General features: G+C 40.4%; 1 long non-coding RNA gene across 10 annotated transcripts in view; it reads left to right on the plus strand.

Annotated features, from left to right (window-relative positions):
• Window positions 1-6,492: 6,492 nt before the first annotated feature.
• The window catches only part of LOC113264525 (uncharacterized), a 99,465-nt gene continuing 87,275 nt past the window's right edge, over window positions 6,493-18,682 (plus strand). For 6 of the 10 annotated variants that reach the window (XR_008956647.1, XR_008956643.1, XR_008956646.1 and 3 more), the window contains exons 1-2: window positions 6,922-7,160; window positions 9,648-9,824. This is a non-coding gene — a long non-coding RNA (uncharacterized LOC113264525). Of the gene's footprint in view, window positions 7,161-9,647; window positions 9,825-18,682 lie in introns of all 10 variants that reach the window. The other 4 variants (XR_008956642.1, XR_008956649.1, XR_008956645.1 and 1 more) reach the window with 4 other exon arrangements.

Here is an 18,682-nt window from a genome sequence, read left to right on the forward strand (position 1 = left end):
GGTCTAATTTTAGTGGGGAAAGAAGTCTGTGGTACCACATTCATTGGATTCAGTTATCTTACCAACAAATGCGTGTTGCCCCAATCGGGAAGGGGTTCTAGATCCTTGACTGCCTTGAAGTTGATATGTCTATGTTTGGCTGGTCTTTGCAGAGAACGCTTTCTCTGTTCATTTGTGAAACGTGGGGAGAAATAATTGGTAACTTCCAATAAAGTCACAGAGTGGCCTCTCCTAGGTCTCTGTCAACTGTCGGAGATGTGTCTTACTAGTACTTGGCCCTGGAAACCTCAGGTGTGGGAAAGGAAAAACTGAGCATTGACTGGCCTGGTTTGATTCCTTGACTATTACGGAGGAACTTACTGACTTTTTCTGCATCCATCCCTCCTGGGGTCAAATAGTTCCAGAAACTCCATGTCTCTACAGGGAGAAATGTGCTCTCTGAAAAGCCCATGTTAAGAAACGTCCTTTATTTTGCCTGTTCATTTTATTTCCAAGTCTAGAGAAGAGCTACAACTTGTTTCCACTGATATTTCACTGAGTAAAGACCCAGTATTCCATGGTAGAGATTAATGTCCGAGGGGGAAAAGGTGAGATTAAGCAGGGGGAGAAACAGGGCATAAGAGAAGGAGCCTCGTTTTCCAAGAATGAGCGTGCTTTCTCATTTATTGATTCATTCGGAAAGCGCGCCTTCTTTTCAGACTGCCACATCAGAAGCAGTTGGGGAAAACAGGGCCAAGAGGCACAAGCCATTTGTGGGAGGCAGTGCGGTCTTCTTCCTCAAGCAGCCCAGTCTGTACTTGTAGAAAAGCCAAAACGGAATCAAGTAGGAGCGTTTGAACTCGGGTATCCTGCTGTCCTACCTGTTTTTGCATTGCAGGGATCAGCATCCCCTCCACCGTTGCTCCCCCAAACTAGGAGTTGCCCTTGTTTCCTTCCTTTCCCTGCATTGGATTCATCAGCAAGGCCATCCTCCTCTCCTCCACCCTCAGAAAATAAACCACATCCATCACTTTGAGGTCAAGCCCCCGTCATCTTGTTTGACCGACCGAAGCGTCTCCCAGCTTTCACTCTTCCTCTTGCAAAGTCCGTTTTCCATGCAACAGCCAGAGTAACATTTTTTAAAAATATAAATTAGATCAAGTCACTCTCCTGCTTAAGACCATGGAACAGTTTCCCCTCCCGTTTAGGCTAAAATACAAATGCATGAGCGGGGCTTTCCAAGCCCAGTGCTGGATTCTTGGGACCCTCGAACACACTCTCATCTCAGGGTCTTCACATCAGCGATTCCCTGTGCCTCTCCTTGCTCTTTTCCCCGATGTTCATATCAATGGCTTTTTCAAAATGTTTTAATGTCAGTGGGTTCTCAGAGAGGCCTTTCACAGCTGTTGGATCGTTTGGCCACACTTCATCTAATGCTCTGCTTTGCGATGATGCTCTTTGATTTTGCTTGTTTAATTAGTAGTTCACATTTACATAGAGGTTCCCGTGTGTCCCTCATCATCTAAATCCTTTCCATGTTGCAACCGTACCCCCTTCTTGGGTGATCTCTTGCACTCCCAGAGTTTTGACAAACACCCACACTCCTGGTCGCAGAGGTGGGAACCGTGTCTCCTCTTCTTCACGATTGTATCTTTAGAATTATCACAACGTGTAGCCCAGAGGAAGGGCTCGGGGTTTATTGAATCAATGATTGGTGACTCTTAACTTTCCCCTGGATTTTATAGCCATTAATTGCCACAAGATGGTAATACAAGGATCTCAAAATTGTGTTAAAAGATACAATTTCTCACCTTCCCCCCAAACGACTTTTCCCTCCTGGGCTCTGTACATCAGCAAATGTTAACAGCACCCATTCCGTTGCCCAAGCCAGAACCATCTCGATGGGACCCTCAGCACATTTCTCCTCTGCCAACTTCTACTGAAATAGTCTAAACTCTTTAGGACTAGTCTAAACCCTCCAAGGTCCTGTATGAGCGAGAGCTCATGTCACTAGTTTTGTTTCTCCCAACTCTGTCCGCACTCCAGCCCCACTCGGCATTGTATGCTATGACATCACCAGAATCCGCATGTGTTCACATTTAGGGTGGAACCCGTGCTGACCCCTCAGAGCGCAACATTGTCCTCTCACTCCCATTTCTTTCTACCTGCCCCACCATCACTGCTCCTGACCCATCCCGGCCCTGACGTCAACCTCACACAAGCCTCTCCTCAATAACTCCCATCCTTTGTTGAGACTCATTTCCTCTGGGAAATGAGCTTTCTCTCTTGGCTCCCCTGGCCTGCCGCAACATGGTCCGATTCAGGATGCCTGGAGCAGAGTCCCGAGAATGTGTGTTTTTTAAAAGCCCTCCAGGTGGTATCGATGTGCCACGATCATGAACCATCCCGGCACCCTGTATTGTAACTGTGCACACAGTGAGGCGGGGAACGTATCTTGCTCACTTTCTAAGAAACACACAATGCAGTAATAAGAGGCCCTCGATCATTTTTTTTTTCAAATTAACAAATGCATATACCTTGTGACTTTTCTTTGAGAATCCAGGGCTCTCTGTAAGTGTAGGGTTGGTGTATGGGAGCATCTGGTAGGTGAGATGTAGCTAAGTCATTTTAGTAATTGTACCGCACACCAGCCTATCATAATATTATTCAAATTTTTCCCCTGGCTTTGGTAGCATACCCAGGATTATACATGAGACATTTATGAGAGCTTAAATCCTGAGTGCTAATGGTTTCTGATTTTCTTTATATAGAAATGAAAAAAAAAGATTGCTTAAAGTGAAAGCCAATATTAGGCTCCTTGACAGATTCCGGATCCTTGACCAATATTTACCAAGAGCTTCTTTGGAGAATAACGCTGTAAGATATGTGTTAAGAATAAATTGTTAAGTATAAATGCCATTACCAAAGTCCAGGTAAATGTCAAGATAAAGGTAAGTCTCAGTGAATTAGATAGAAGTTTACACACATATGTACACTTGCACAGACACACACACACACACACACACACCCTTTAAGCTAGGGTGTTATTATTGCCTGTGGATGTTAACTAACATTTTTCCAAGTGTTATGCTGGAACTAATTTGAAGGTTTATCAGTTGAAATAGAAATAAAACATTTTCTCCCTTAAGGACAATTTTTTTTCTTCTTTTTAGCCTCTTGTGTTCTACTTGTAAGTTTCCACTAATCATCACAGTGCTGAATGTTTTGCTATCACCCTTCCCTCTTTGCCCCTATACAAATCATAGAAAATGTCTTAAGATATGTTTGGAAAATCAATAGTTGGAAAATTAACTGGTCTTCATGTTTTTAAAATGACATCATTAAATATGTCTACCTTGGGGTGTTCATAGTACTTCAAAAACCAGGTAGGAGACAAGGAATTGCTCAGATAATTGGCATGACTTTCTACTTTGGTTTTGTCAGAAGGAAATCTGCGTGTTGGCACCTCTGTCTTCAAATTACATAGGGTAGTCGATTTCTTCATTAAAAGTACATCTGTGTCTGATTATTAATGTAATGTGCAATCATTGTAGCACACTTTGGTAATTTTTAAGGAGTATAAAAAACAAGCCTCAACGTCACAGGTGTGGATGATCAGTGAGTATCTGGTGTTTATTTACAGGAATGGGAATAGACTTCTCCTCCAGTGATGTGCTCTGTTAACGGGTGGAATCAACTTGGATTACTGTTTTGAGAAAAATAGAAGCTGCCTCTGTGCCCAAGTGTAAAAATAACAGTGAGTGATTAGCAAAGACTAACATGGGCCCTGGAGGGAAAGTGTGGAAGTCATGCCACGCCTTTGCGATCCTTGATTTTGAAGGAAATACCCATGTGGACAAGGATGTGTGGAATTAATTTGTTTTTCAGCATGGATAAGGCTAATTCTTGAGGAAATTAAATAGAGAGTGAAGGTGGACAAAAGTTGTATGCAATCTATGCCATTCTTTATTTTATATGTGGAGAGTTAAGTACATTTCATCTAATTTATAGGATTGAAAGGTGTGCCTTAATTCAGTATGCCTTCTGCATGGGCGTGGCCCTTTTTATTAAGTGCATCCTCTCTTTGAAAATAAGTATTCCCAACTACAGGCTTCTAAGCAGTTGGGGTTCACCTCTTAATGACCACCTTTTAAAATTTGCTTACCATTCTTTGTTTACCATTTTGCCCAGAAAAGAGCAAGCATGAAGGTTGGAATGGAGGAGGGAGAGAAAAGAAGGAAGAAGGGTGGGGAGGGAGGGAGGGAGGAAGGATGGAAGGAAGGAAGGAAGGAAGGAAGGAAGAAAGAAAGGAGACACAGTAAAGAAGGAAGGGAAAGAGCAAATAGGGACATGAAAAGGGAGAGGAGAACACACAGATCTGGAGATTAGTTGCACCAGCAAATCCCGAGAGGAAAGGGAAATAAATCCTTAAAAGGGCAGTGGGAAAGGCCAGAGCCTCCCAGACAGCATCCTCCAGGGATGCTGATGGCACGCTGCCTGGCTGCAGTGGATAGGCTCTTCTGCAGTTAAGCTCAGGGAATGGCCAAGGGTAACAGGGCTTCCTCACCTCCACCCACCCCTGTGCTCTGAGCTGCGGGGAGAAGCCCAGGAAGATGGCTGCAGAGGGATCAAGGGTGTCCTGGAGATGGGGGCAGCCTAGCTTCTGTGGTGGGCGGGGACCAGGTGAGCTTCATTTACATGAACAAACCCAGAGGAAAGTCAGACAGTGGAGGGAGAAAGCGGCAGGAAGAGAAGAGCTGTAGGAACCCAACCTGCAGGACATTCTAGGTGGTCTCCCCCCCCCCCCCCCCAGTCACAGAACAAAGGAAGAGAGATGCCGGTCAGTGGCTTGCTTCACTAATGAGTTTGGGGACAGCTGGGAATCCTTCAGCCACAATAACCATTTGTTAATGGAAAGAGGAGAAAAAAAATGTGGAAAGGCATTTGTGCTGGAGTTTTGCACTTCGGCGGATATGCTAGAGGGGAAATGGTGTTCAAAATCCATGGTTTTATTGAGATAGTACATGAACCCTGCCTTCTACGTGTATAAGGAAGTATATTAATTTTCACCCAGATCGGAGAACCAGTGCCTTCGGCATAAAGAGGTAGCGGTTTCTCGTTTGGAAGGACTGTGGACAGACCCCTGTACCGGCCTGTGAGCTCCCCTCCTGCTCCCCCACCTCATGAAGGGCTCCATCCCTGACCCTTGAGAAGGAGCAATCTGACAAGGAGCTGACACCCAAATTCAAGCGAGCTGGGTAGCATTGAGATGGCTGCCTCTGTCTTGATCCTTTCAGGCCATGATAACAAAATGCCACAGGCCGGGTGGCTTATGAGCAACAGAGATTTATTTCTCACAGTTTTGGAGCCTGGCAGTCTGAGATCAGAGTGGCCAGAGGACCCTCTCCTGGAGGCCGACCTCTCCTGGCCTCACATGGTGGGAGGGGCCACGGAGCTCTCTGGTGCCTCTTTTATAAAGAGCACCAGTCCTGCTCCTGAGGGTTTATAAAGAGAACCTCCCACCTAATAACAGCATCACCTTTCGGGGGTTAGGCTATCAGCATATCCATTTTAAGGGAGCACAACACTCAGATCACAGCAGCTCCAAAAGCAGTGCTTTGAGGCATCAATGATTACAGTGTTTGCTGAATTTTCATAAATTCCTCTTTATTCTGCCTTCTCCTCTCTTTGATAGCAAATAATAAAAATAGAAAATAAGCAGTAACACCTTTGAATGGTGGCAGTATGAATAACGTGGAAATAGCTCAGGGTGAGGTTAGCCTTTCAATATTTGCTCTGATTTTTACTAACTCTAATTCATATATAGTTGTTATAAGATTAGAGTACAGTAGGTAAATTCCCTGGTACTCAGAGGACTTACAATAAATGTTAGCTCTCATCTCCTATTTACTTGAAAAGTTTAACCTTAATTTATGGGCTGATACGTGCTAAGGCAAATCTTCACCAGTTGACTGTTTTGAGAGTTACATAAAATTGCTTTTTTTTCAAATTATTCTAATGAAATATCTTAGATGACTGTATTGGAGCCTTGATCCTTCTATAGTAAAATAATCTGCATCATGATAACAAACGTATGCCATAGGAACTTCCACCGCCATGTACGATTTTTGGAATCTAATTCTGTAAGTAAGGGCTGGCCTAACAGGGCAGGAAGGAAACGGCACACTCAGAGGAGAAGAAATTAATGTGCTTACTTGACCAGAGGTATGGCCAGGTCAAGAGAGCTGGAGAGACCCCAAGCTGTAGGAGAGGGCAGCCAGATAGAGCTCTGGCATTTCATTGAGAAATACACCCACTGCCAGCCAATGGGCCAGTAGGGACAAATGTGGGACACATGCGTCCTGACCTCACTCTGCTCCTGCCCTTTCTACCAGAGCCTTCCTTTGGCTGAACTCAGTGAGAAGCCAGAATGAATCTGAGAAAGGGAACAAAGGTTATCCCACTGTGTGTGTGTGTGTGTGTGTGTGTGTGTGTGTGTGTGTGCGCGCGCGCGCGCGCTCGTGTGTGTGCCCACGTGCGCCCGTGCACGCCTGCAGGCTCATTCCAAGATCTCCACTTTGAATCCCACAACCCTTCCCAGCCGAAGGGTAAGTGCCAGAACCTGGTTATTTAGGTTTGGAAGACAAACAACGTAGGCAGTTAACTCTATCCAGGCAGAAGGTCAGAGCAGTGATTCATCCCATCATTTTCAACTTTTCGTTTGCGGGCAAGTGATTTAACTCGCCTGAAATTCTGTCTCCGTTCTTTGGAAGGAAAGAAAGATGGCTCTAAACTGAGATCAGATGTGAGTGGGTTAAAATTTCCATCTGCTTCCTGAGAAGGGCTGACGTACATTCCCCAGGAACAAGCCGTCTATTAGTTATCTCACTTCATCCACTGCTCATGGCATTAAAAGTATCACCACAGGGACCCCAGGTTGGACTTTTCACTAATAACTTTTTTGGGGAGGGATCTGTTTTGCTCTGAGAGGAGGACGGTATGTTCTACCAGATGAAAACTTTCAGATGTTAATGAGATTGGATTCATCCCTGACCCATTTCCTTGTGCTTGGTGGTTCACTCCAGCGATAGCCAAGGAGGAGATAATGTCCTGAGCGTGCCTCTCCACATTTGTTTTCCAGGGCAAGCTAAGCAACGGGGGATCTCAGGATAACAAAGATGGTAAGTAACAGTTCATAGTTGCAAATGCATGAAGAGCAGATAGGCCATCTATAATTAGCGAGCTGACAACCTCGTCAGTGCGTTTTATTTGCAGAGATCTGGGTTAATACAGAAAACAAGCTCTCGAGTTTGGGGAGGACTAGAGATGATAATCTCCACCCAACTAGAAAACATATCCAAGAAGCTCCCATGTTCCTTCAGCCAGAAGTATGCGGAGTGGTGGAGGAGGCCAGCCGTAAACGCTGCTACAAATTTTGGCCACTGAGGGAATTATTTTTTATATCATGCATTGACGATGTTAAGTTATATGCTATCCCTCTATCATTAAATTTCTCTTTAGACACCCATTAGATAAGACTGTCCTTTCTTTCAGATATTCCTTAGATTTCCATGAAAGCAGGGGTGCTGTTAGCAACCATAAAATTCTAAGAAATCAACTGCGTGCAAAATGTAAAGGAGAAGTCACTGAGCTGGGTGTTACTATGAGGCATTTTAGAGAATGTTTATCCATTGGAAAGGAAGTGTGCTGGTGCTGAAAAGGTATTTCACTTCCAAATTTCCTCAGTATGGAAGCATGTTTCTACACAACGTGCCAGAGTACTCTTTTCAAGGCATCGGCATTATGTTTGTTTTGTTTAAAGCCCTACAAATGTTTTCTGGTTTGGCTTAAAAACCAAGCCCCTCCTTATGGGTTTGGAGGCCTAACGTGATCTGGCCCCTGCCTGCCTCTCCCACTTCATTTGCTCCCACCCTTCCTTGCGATGAGCTCTAGCCATGCTGAGCCCCTTGCTGTTCCTCAGAGGTGCCAACCTTGTTCTTGCCTCGGGGTCTTTATACTTTCTGTCCCCTCGCCTGGGCAGCTCTTCTTGGCCCCCCTCCATGAGAACATCCAGATGTGTGTGCAGCCTCCATCAGCCCTTATCCCTAATCTTGGTTTGTGTTTTCTTCAGAGAGTGCACCATTAAGTGAAATTTTCTTATTTGTCTGCAGATGTATGGTCTGTCTGTCTGCCGTGCAGAATGTAATCACCTTGAGGGCGAAGGCTTTTCCAATGACAGCTTGGTCTCTAGCACATAAGGCAACAGTTGGCCACAAAAAAAAAAAAAAAAAAAGCCGTTTCTCGACACATAGCTCTTGAATGAGTGAGGGCAGCACCTCTGAGTCGAAGCCCGGCATCCTGAATCCTCTTCTGGTTTTATCTGTGGCCTCAAGATAAACATGACTTGGATTAAGTTCCAATGTCTTTAAACCTGAGTTTACCACTTACAAAATGAGATAGTGTCAATTCCTGACTTTCTCTGAGAGTCACGCTATTCCTGAGTGGCTTGGAATTCTTCATGCAAACTGCTTCGTATGTCCAAATTGTGTCTGTAGCCATAGGAGAACTGGGAGATGAACTTGATAAAGTGTTTGGGTGTTTGAGCAGCAAAATTCAACCAGTGTCATTGGAAAGAACTAAGTAGCTCTTGAGTGAACAGATTTGCTCTCCATACTTAGCACGGTCAAAGTTCTGTGCATTGTGAAATGAAAGGACATGTCTTAGGCGACAGTCATTCTTCACGTATTTGCATAATATTGCTTCCCGTGGGGGTTGTTTCCATGGCATAAATGTGTTGATTATATTGACACAAATCTTGTCTACGACACCACTACATTTACCGATTTAAATGAATAGATTGGCATTCTGTTTGCCCATCTGACTCTCGTGTACCTGGGTAATGTGAATCTAACTCTGAGAGATGAATCTCTGTTTTGGATGTGGACTTCCTTTTTTGTTTTTTGTTTTTTTTAAACAAAACAAAATGAAATACATGGCATCCCACTGCTACCTTATGAGTAGGTAGCCAGTCAGCTTTTATAAAGCAAATATCCGCATCCACCTTTCAGATCAAGAGCCCAGTCATTCAACTGCAAAGACAAGCGTAGATTCACTTGCCTGCTTTTTCACTTCATATAAGTGAAATAATGTACTATTAACTCTTTTATGACTGGTCTTCTCAATATTTATCCATATTTTCTGCATGTAGCAATATTTGTTCTTTTCTCTTGGTAGATAGTATTCCATTGCCCATTATCACAATTTTTTTATCCATCTACTGTAGGTACTGTTTTTATTCCCAGAGTTTGTTTTTAATGAAGTATGCTGAGATTTTTTTTTTTTTTTTTTTTTTTACTATTCTGTTAGAGTCCATATATACGCCTTTCTGTTGGATATATCCACAATTGTTATTAGCGGGTATATGTGTGTCCAGATTTATTAGGTACTGCCAAGAATGTATTGAAATAATTGCATGAAGGTGTACCACGTGTGAGTCTAATTTGCTCTAAATTATTTTAATTTTAGCCATTTTTGTCGATGTGCAATAGTATCATATTTTGCACTTGCTTTTCTTTAATGACAAATGATGTTGAGTACGTTTTGATGTATTTATTGGCCATTTGGAAATTAGAAATAAATTATGTTTATCGACCATTTCTGCAAATTAGGAAGAAGCCCTCATTTTTCAAGATGCTTCAAAGCCATCAGCTGGGAAAACTGTCACAAAAACCTTGCGTATCTACAATGACTTGAAGTTTCATGACAATGTCTAGAGATGTTCAGTGCCCAAATTGACATGAACAGTGAACAGTAGTCCCTGACAGCCACCACTGCAGACATTAAAGGTAAGTTAAAAACTCACCTCAGAAATTTACATTGGCCAAAGTGAAGAGGGACCCTGATCTTGTATAAGATTCTCTGGGACTGTAAGAATTTGAAGTGGAGCAGACACTCAGGAGAGGAAGAGAAAGCTCTGCCATTGCGTTCTGTTAGGAATGTCTCCTATGAAAGGAGTGGCTTGGCTTAGAGGATGCGCACCATGGGTGAGTTTCAAAATATTTTATCACCTGTCGCTATAGACACCGACCTACCTATCATATGGATACCAACTGTAAGAGGCTTATAGCTTAACAGATGTGACTTAGTCCTGGGCTAACTGTCTGGAGGTGGACTCCCAGAGACTTCCAGAGACTGTTTGTCTCTTTGCTAGAGACAAACTTGGACACAGAAGGTATTTGGAATCAAAAAAAGCGGTTGTGCACAAAAAAGAAAATAGACTATGAGTAAACCCCTATCTTCACAGTTTTGCTTAGACCTGGGCGCTAGGTTCAAGGTTAAGAAATCTAAATTCTGTTATTAACCAGTATTGTTAAACCAGTGTGTGATGCCATGCAAATCAATATGTAACCCTATAAGCAAATTTGTTAATAAATGGAGACAATAGGGACGATGGGGTGGCTCAGTCAGTTAAGTGTCTGCTTTCGGCTCAGGTCATGATCCCAGGGTCCTGGGAACGAGCCCCGCACTGGACTTCCTGCTCAGCTGGGGAGGCTGCTTCTCGGGCTCCCTCTGCCCCTCCCCCTACTTGTGCACATATGCTCTCTCTCTCTCACTTGCTTTCTCTCAAATAAATAAATCAAATCTTTAAAAAAATGAGGATGATATTATTTGTCCACATTTCTCCTCATTTGTTTCAGATACTATAGGTTGAGAATTGAAAATCCATCGAACCTGTTAACAAGAGAAGATATTGTTGTTGGATAATTAAATGGCTATATTGTTTCAGATACTTTTTAGAATTGCTGTAAGAAATGTAAAGACACAACGTATAAAAATACTTTCATTTGATGTACATTTAGATAGATAAAACACCATTTAAAAGTTGTTCTGAATTCCAGACAGAAGCGATAGTCACATTTATAAGACTTAACCTTACCAAAATTAAAAAAAAAAAAATCTTCTGTTTGTGATAAGTCTCATGACCTTTAGCTTTTTATCAATAGAATTTGAGGTGATAGAGGGGAAAGCTTGCAGCATACGAAGTATTTTCATTAGATATGCATTTAGATACAAGAAAACTCCATTTAAAAGTAATCTACATTCAGAGTACAAGCCATGGTAATATTTATAAAACCTATCGAAATTAAAAAAAAATCTAATTGTTTAGTGACAAGTCTCATAACCTTTAGATCACCTATTGCATTCAATTTTATTTTTAGTCCTTTCAATTATCATCCTGATACTCAGATATCTTACAGTGAATTAATTCTTATGTGGGAGAGTTTCATCTTCTTTGTGGGGGGCATGAGTCATTATTCCTTTCATCTTATGCACAGCATTTCCCCATAGTCATTTGGGTAATAATGAACTATTTAAGCGTTTCTGAATATAGAGAGTAAGGCATGAGTTTGATGGTCATTTATTTGGAGTGAGGAAAATGATCTTATAATGTTGGTGATTATGCTAATTACTTCAACAGGGTGGATTGAGTATGTGAATAGAGAAAAAGAAACATGAGAAACTAATAATGTCTCTAAAACATGCCAACAGCATCTATAAATTATTTAACTTTAGCATTAGAAACAATAGGTTAATTAAAATTGCATAGGATAATTTAGATTAAAATTTGATCAACTTTTATGTTATCTGTCTTTACCTTTATTAATTTCTATGATCCTTTGAATTTTGACATCAATATCTTCTATGCAATTTCACTTGCTCTCTCTACTTCAAACTTAAATAAATCGTTGCCCTTAATATTACCTATACGAAGCAGACATTTCAGTCCCTTAGAGAAAACACGTGCGTCTCTAGGTCAGCTTGCTTTTATAATAGTTTTGGGAAGCCCAAAGGCCGCATATAAATAAGAGTATTTGCGAGCCCTTGGCAGAGTAGTGCATAATGTGGAGGTAATCACTAAAATATAGTAAACTGAATTTCAATTAAGGCCGGCTAACGCACTAGAAAACGAACATAGCTAATTTAAACAAGGTTTGGTGGAGGAAAAACAAAATCACTTACTGCTACTTTTCTTGAAGAGGATCATACATGTTATTTAATCATTAGTACCATTACTCTGAATTAATTAAGCAACCACAACCTTGCTAGATATTACAGAAAGTAGACAGAAATGTGGGATAGTGGCTGGAGTTGACATTCTTCTTCACATGCTGGGAAGATAAGGATGTGCCAAGTGGTCTTAGTGAGAGCAAGTCAGTTGGCCTGGAAAGGTAAAAAGAGAATTAGGGAGACACTCCATGGGTAGGAATAGGAAATAGAATATTGGTTTCTTTTCCTTACTACGTTTCTCAGAATAGGTACGCATATAGAGTTCCTTTAATATTTTCAGACCAACTTTGGTGTGCTTATTTGTTTCCTCTTAACCACAGACATATTTTACAGAGCCACATTGAGTAGTCCTACAGAAAGGAGAACATAAATATCGGTAATCAGAAAAAGAATATTTGTGAGTTACATTCTCCTATTAATGATACTTAACGCAAATATGGGTTACAGCTATATAATGCGAGCTTAGAAACACTATTCTGATTCAGTGGGGAATTCACCCAGATTACCGTTCTGGATTTTAAACAAATGTCACACGAATGGCATTCATTTATTCAATAAAAATCAGTTGAATGTGAAGTGGCAGAAACTGCTGGTTGTCTACCAATTTCCCTTCTTCTTTACCTAATGCACAAACTTCTCAGTTTCCCCTGAATGCACAGTCACCCAGATCAGAACAATATTTTCTAGCTTCTCGTAGAGTTTAGAACCATGTGACTAGATAATGATCAAGATCCAGCAGAAGAGACGGGATGCCTCCTGGAGGGACGGATCCTTCCCATTTCTCTTTTCCACCGTGTGGGAGATCCTCCTATAAGAAACCACTCGTGTACCTACCGTTAGTAGATCAGAGAGAAATAGACTCTGATAAAAGGTAAATACAAAAGACTTTGCATCTTTAGGTCTGTTAATTATGCCTGCCTTGCCTGTTGGTTGGATAATACAGCCTCTCTTGACAGGTGTAATACTAACTGAATTTTGGGGAGGATTTTATGGCTTAATTTTCCTTAGGGTATAATATTAGCACATAATTTCCTACTACGTACACATTTACTCTACTGGTAAATTATTTTTAAAATGGCACTCCTCAAAGCCAGCCCATCCTAGTATTGTTGCAAGATCAACATATGCCACACTGTAAATGCTGACACTGTGTGCCTTCCCTTCCTGCTTTTGGTGGGACCCTCTTTCCACACACATCGGTGCTTTCAATCACAGCACCTTGCTCACGGAGAAACTATCACCAGAAAGTTCTTGTGACATCTCAGCCATTATCAAGCTCATATTTGATAGTGGTAGTGTCTGAAGATATCTCTGTTGGACTAAATAAGGTCAATAAAGTACAGTAAGACTTAGATTTACCAAAATATTGATAGCACTTCTATGCAGAACGATAGTGATATTTTTCCTTTTTCTAAACATGATCATCTTAGCAAGATTCCACAAATCTAAATCATTTTTCTCCCCTAATTCTCCTATCCTATGCTGCTGAATTTGGTTTGCTACTATTTGTTCAAAATGTTCACATCTATATTCATCAGGGATATTGGCCAATAGCTTTCCTTTCTTATACTGTCCTTATCTGGCTTTGGTAAATTGACTTCGGAAGTGATCCCTCCTCTTCAATTTTTTGAAGAGTTTGAGAAGAAATGGCATTCATTATTTTTTAAATGTTTGGTAGAATTCACCAGTGAAGCCATCTGGCGCAGTGCTTTTGTTTTGGGGGAAATTTTTAATTATTGATTCAATCATTCAATCTCATTACTCATTACTGGTCTGTTCAGATTTCTGATTTTTTCCCGCTTCAGACTTGATAGGTTGTATATTTCTAGGAATTTCTCCATTTCTTCTAGGTCGTCCAGTTTGTTAGTGTGTAGAGATTTAAGTCTCTTATGATCCTTTGTATTTCTGTGTTATCAGTTGTAATGTCTCCTCTTTAACTTATAATTTTATTAAATTGGATCATCTCACTTTTTTTTTTCTTTTGGTCAGTCTAGCTAAAGGTTTTTCAATTTTTTTTTCTTTTCAAAGAATCAACTCCGAGTTTTGTTAATCTTTTCTGTTGTTTTTCTGTTCTCGATTTCATTTATTTCTGCTTTAATTATTATATTGTTTTCCTTCTTCTAACTTTGGGCTTAGTTTGTTATTTTTCTAGTCCCTTTAGGTGCAATGTCAGGTCGAGTACTTGAGGTCTTTCTATGTTCTTGATGTATGCATGTAGAGCTATATACCTCCTTCTTTCTATTGTTTTTGCTCACCACATAAATTTTGGTATATTGTATTTCCATTTTCATTTGTCTCAAAATACTTTTTTATTCACCTTATAATCTCTTCTTTGATCCATTGGCCGTTCAGGAGAGTGGTGTTTAATTCCCATGTATTTGTGAGTTTTCTAGTTTTCCTCCTATTACTGATTTCTAGTATCATACTATTATGCTAGAAAAGATTTTCTTGCCATGAGTTCAATATTATTAATTTGCTAAGACTTGTTTTGTGGCCTAACTTAAGATCTGTGCTAGAGAATGTTCCATGTGCACTAGAGAACTATGGGTATTCTGCTATTGTTGGATAGAATGTTCATTATATATCTGTTAGGTCCATCTGGTCTATAGTGTTATTTAAGTGTACTGTTTCCTTATTGCTTCTTTTTTTGGATGATTTTTCCCCTTCTTGTTAAGATCTAACAACCACTTGCCATCTTGTGAAACACAGTAATTGGGGGATGACTTTTCACAGTCTCTTGGAGAGGAAGACCAACTCAATGAGAGCAGAGAATCTACTAGACCTAGGTCCTCACTCCACAGCATTCAGGAGTTGAGAGAAGATTGGTGAGACCCTGCCCATTTTCAAATGACCTTGGACTGGGGTAAGAGTCAATAATTATCTTATCCCCTGCACACCTCCCATCTTCACATAGCCTCAAATGATTTCTCCAACCCTGTCACTCCTCAGTGCAGTGCTCATTCAATGAAAGAACAAATGACTTGGATTCTAGACTTGCCTTTCTATAAACTGATGATATGCTACCTGTCACATAATTTATCCTGTTACCCTATTTAAACCAAGGGGTAGACAAGGTGATCAAAGTCCTCTCAACTTTAAAGTTCACTGATGTGGAATGTGGAATTTAATTCACCTGGAAAATAAGGTCTTTACCCAGTGTCTATATTATTCCTTACCAACAGAGATGGGACTTGGCATGTGATGTCTTCACATTGAATTTAGAGTTCGTCTCTCTCCCTGTGGTTTACTTTGTGTAAAATTTTAACCTCGATATGGGTTTCTTCTGATTAGTTGTTATGCTTTCCTCCTTTCAACAAATGTTTAAGTATTAAAATTTCACTTTAACCCAATATGAGACAATCAAATTTTGATGGAAAAAGTAAATAGAAAATATCAAATCTATCCCAAAGCAATAAAGAACCTTTGGATTTTCTTGTAGTTTTATTTACTATTGCTGCTTCTCTTATACATAGCTGATTCTCATTCAGTGGTTTTCAAATAGGCTTTCACCCCAAAAATCCCAACACGACTTGGAAAGAATCGCGAAGCTCAGGAAATTCCATGATCACTCGGAAATTTTCGAGAACTATGGCAAGTATGACAGCATCATAGAGATAGGCCTTAAGCAATTTTTGTACATACCATTTATCATCACAGTGCGTATTTATAAAGCTGATTTTATCATGGGATTGAGAAACAGAGCTTTTAAAATATATTAGGAAAATACTGTATCCGTACATACAGGCAAACAGTAGGTAGGATAGCTTTGAAAATGATATGCTCATCAGCCTGGAACAGTACTGATTGATCAGGCGACTAGAGAAGTATTCCCAATCCCAAGAATGTACCAGCAGAGGAATCTAAAGAAAAATCCACCTGCAGTAAGGGGTCTGCATTTCAAGTCTATTAAATAAAAATTAAGTACTTAAAAGCGTAGTTAGGTTTCAGATTAAGGTAGACTAGGTCTCACTATTGAAACATTTAAAATATATCCACCAAGTCTGTGAAAGTCTTTGGATATATTTGGACATATTTTCCTTGTGGCAAAATGTGGGTCACAGAGAATAAGCTTTCCTTTTTAAAATAGAAATATACTGATGTATAAATGTATTGCTTCTAATGTATCCATCTGCAGGGTATTATTTTTCTCATAACAGGAAATGGCAGAAGTAGGTAACTACATTCTTCTGGTGGCAAACAGAACTGAGCAATCCTTCGCAATTACAATGCATAGGTTCTACTGGTCCTAGTGCAGGAAACATAACAATTTGCATATTTTAATTTAGAGGTTAGAGACCCCTGTCAAAGCAACAGCTTGGACCAGGCCAGCAAGGAGAAATCGAGAAGAGAGAAATAATTGAAAAGGCAGTTCCCAACAAAATGAAATTTGTCTCGTTGTCACTTAAGGTTGTCTTCTTGTCTTTCTGAGGGAGCAAGGTCAGCTTAAGAATGAAGGAGAGTAGAGCACGGTAGATCACTAAGGACCAAAGGATAATTTTTTTTTTAATAACAGTGGCAATCGCAATATATATTTATGAAGGGGAGAGGAAAAGAATGCACACCAGCTTTCCGGTTAAGAGTCAGCAGGTGTCCTTTGAGTGGAAATATTGCAGACGTGTACACGGCAGATCTAAAGTTTGTCCTCAAAGACAAGCAGGTTACAGAGGAGATGAAGTACTTAATGAAATAATTGAGTGTGACATATTGATATCGAAGTTCGGAAGGCAGAAAAGGATTTGCAACAAAATTAAGGTCTGTCCCTCTTGAAACAGTTCCCGTTTCTTTTTCTGAGGCCTGATAGGAGATTTTCACGAGAAAAGGAGCCCATTTTATTTCTGTCTCCCAATTTATGCCAAAACATAGATACCAGTGTGAAGTTTAACATTTGCAACCTCATGAAAAGCTCATTGGAAAAAGGTCCAGAGGAAAATCAAGTACGAAATGTGTCTTGGTTATGTTTTAGAAAGGTTTTAATCTCTCCGATGTCATGTGTTTTCAGTTAAAATGTATATTAGTAAAAAACTCAGGCACCAGCAGTGAAAGGAATTAAGCCTGGGGAATGTTAGTTTTAGGTACAGGCATGGAGGATGGCTAGGACTATTATCAGGGCATAAAAACAGCAGCCAAATTTCAACTCTGAGTGGGACTAAACATTGTCACAAGTATCTGGGCACATGAAAATGCTTGCTTGAGAAAATGAAGCTAAGTATTTTATGTTCATGATATAGTTTCATCATTTACATAAAAAGAAAAGAAAAACATCTACAAAGAAGTCATATTCTCTGGTTGGCAAGTTCTGTTCTGTCCTAATACATTGGAGAGAAGCCAGGCATCATGACAGCTGACTTGGTCAGTGATTCTCCACTGGCGGGACATTGCTTAACCAAGTTTGCAGACGAGCTGGGTAGGGAACATGAAATGTGTGAGAACTGCCCCCCTCCATTCCCTCGTTGTGAATCAAGGATAGAGCATTAATTACTATTTTGAAGAATCAAAACACTGGACTAGAGTACTAGCTCTCTGGCTGGGCAACCTTGGACAAATCCATTAGTAACCCCACACGTGAGTTTTCTCATCCTGAAAGGAGGCATTGTTCTCCCTCAGTTTTTGTGAAACTACACAGATGAATGTGCTCTTTTAAATGGTTGACCATGTTGCAAATTTAGGTTTTTCTTATGAATTGACAGATGAATGTACATATTTGGCTTCTAGATACTTGCGAACCCATTAGCTCAGTCGTTTTTCCTAAAGCTAAGTGTCAAACACCTATGCTTCCTCTTTGGTCCCAAACATATAAACAATGTAATCATGGGCTTCTGCTCACTTACCTACCCAGGGCATCTTATAAGAAAGAGTGGGCTTGTTCTCACAAGTATATTTTCAACATGCACGACAACCATTGCTCCAGAAATGTTTCCTAAATTTCTGTCCCCCCCAGTGATTTTTTTCCTTCGAAACATAGTAAGAAAATAAGAAAATGTATTTGCCACAAAATGTATCTAATAATGAGGTCATGTAAAATGCCTAAAGCTTCTGGTAAGGTGCTGCTAAGTGGCAATTTTGGAAAGAAAGTTTATAGAATTTACTTGGCACTGCTGAGCCTTTCCATTAAAAAGAAAAAAAAAAAAAGGAAAGAAAGGAAGACCACACAACACTTGCTATGAAAAGGTATTACATTTTCTCCAGAGAAGTAACACTTCCTCCTTGGTTTGGAGGCTCTCCAGTGACTCTAAAGCATTTTTGCAGATTACTACCTAAGGTTTTTAAAACTCACAAAATAGCCATGAAGTAATAAAATGGAAAATCGTAGTATGCCGATCAAAGGCAGATATAGAAACGGTAGTCCTAAGAAAATGCGACCTGTTGAAAACCTCCTTAAAAAAAAGCTGATGGATCCAGAAATAGAATCCAAGCAGCTGACTGTAAGCATTGGGCAACACTTCCTCTCTTCAGAATTATTATTGTTAAAAGCCTTTGCACATAAGCAACCTCCTCTCCTTGAGGATGGATGAGATCATGCTAACAAGCTACCCATTCTTTCCCTAAGAAATACTGCAGGCATGGCCAATGAGCTAATTCATAGTATGTTCATGGGCCACAGTGAACACACACACACACACACACACACACACAC

The sequence above is a fragment of the Ursus arctos genome, unplaced genomic scaffold, assembly GCF_023065955.2.
Source record: "Ursus arctos isolate Adak ecotype North America unplaced genomic scaffold, UrsArc2.0 scaffold_31, whole genome shotgun sequence".
NCBI lineage: Eukaryota > Metazoa > Chordata > Mammalia > Carnivora > Ursidae > Ursus > Ursus arctos.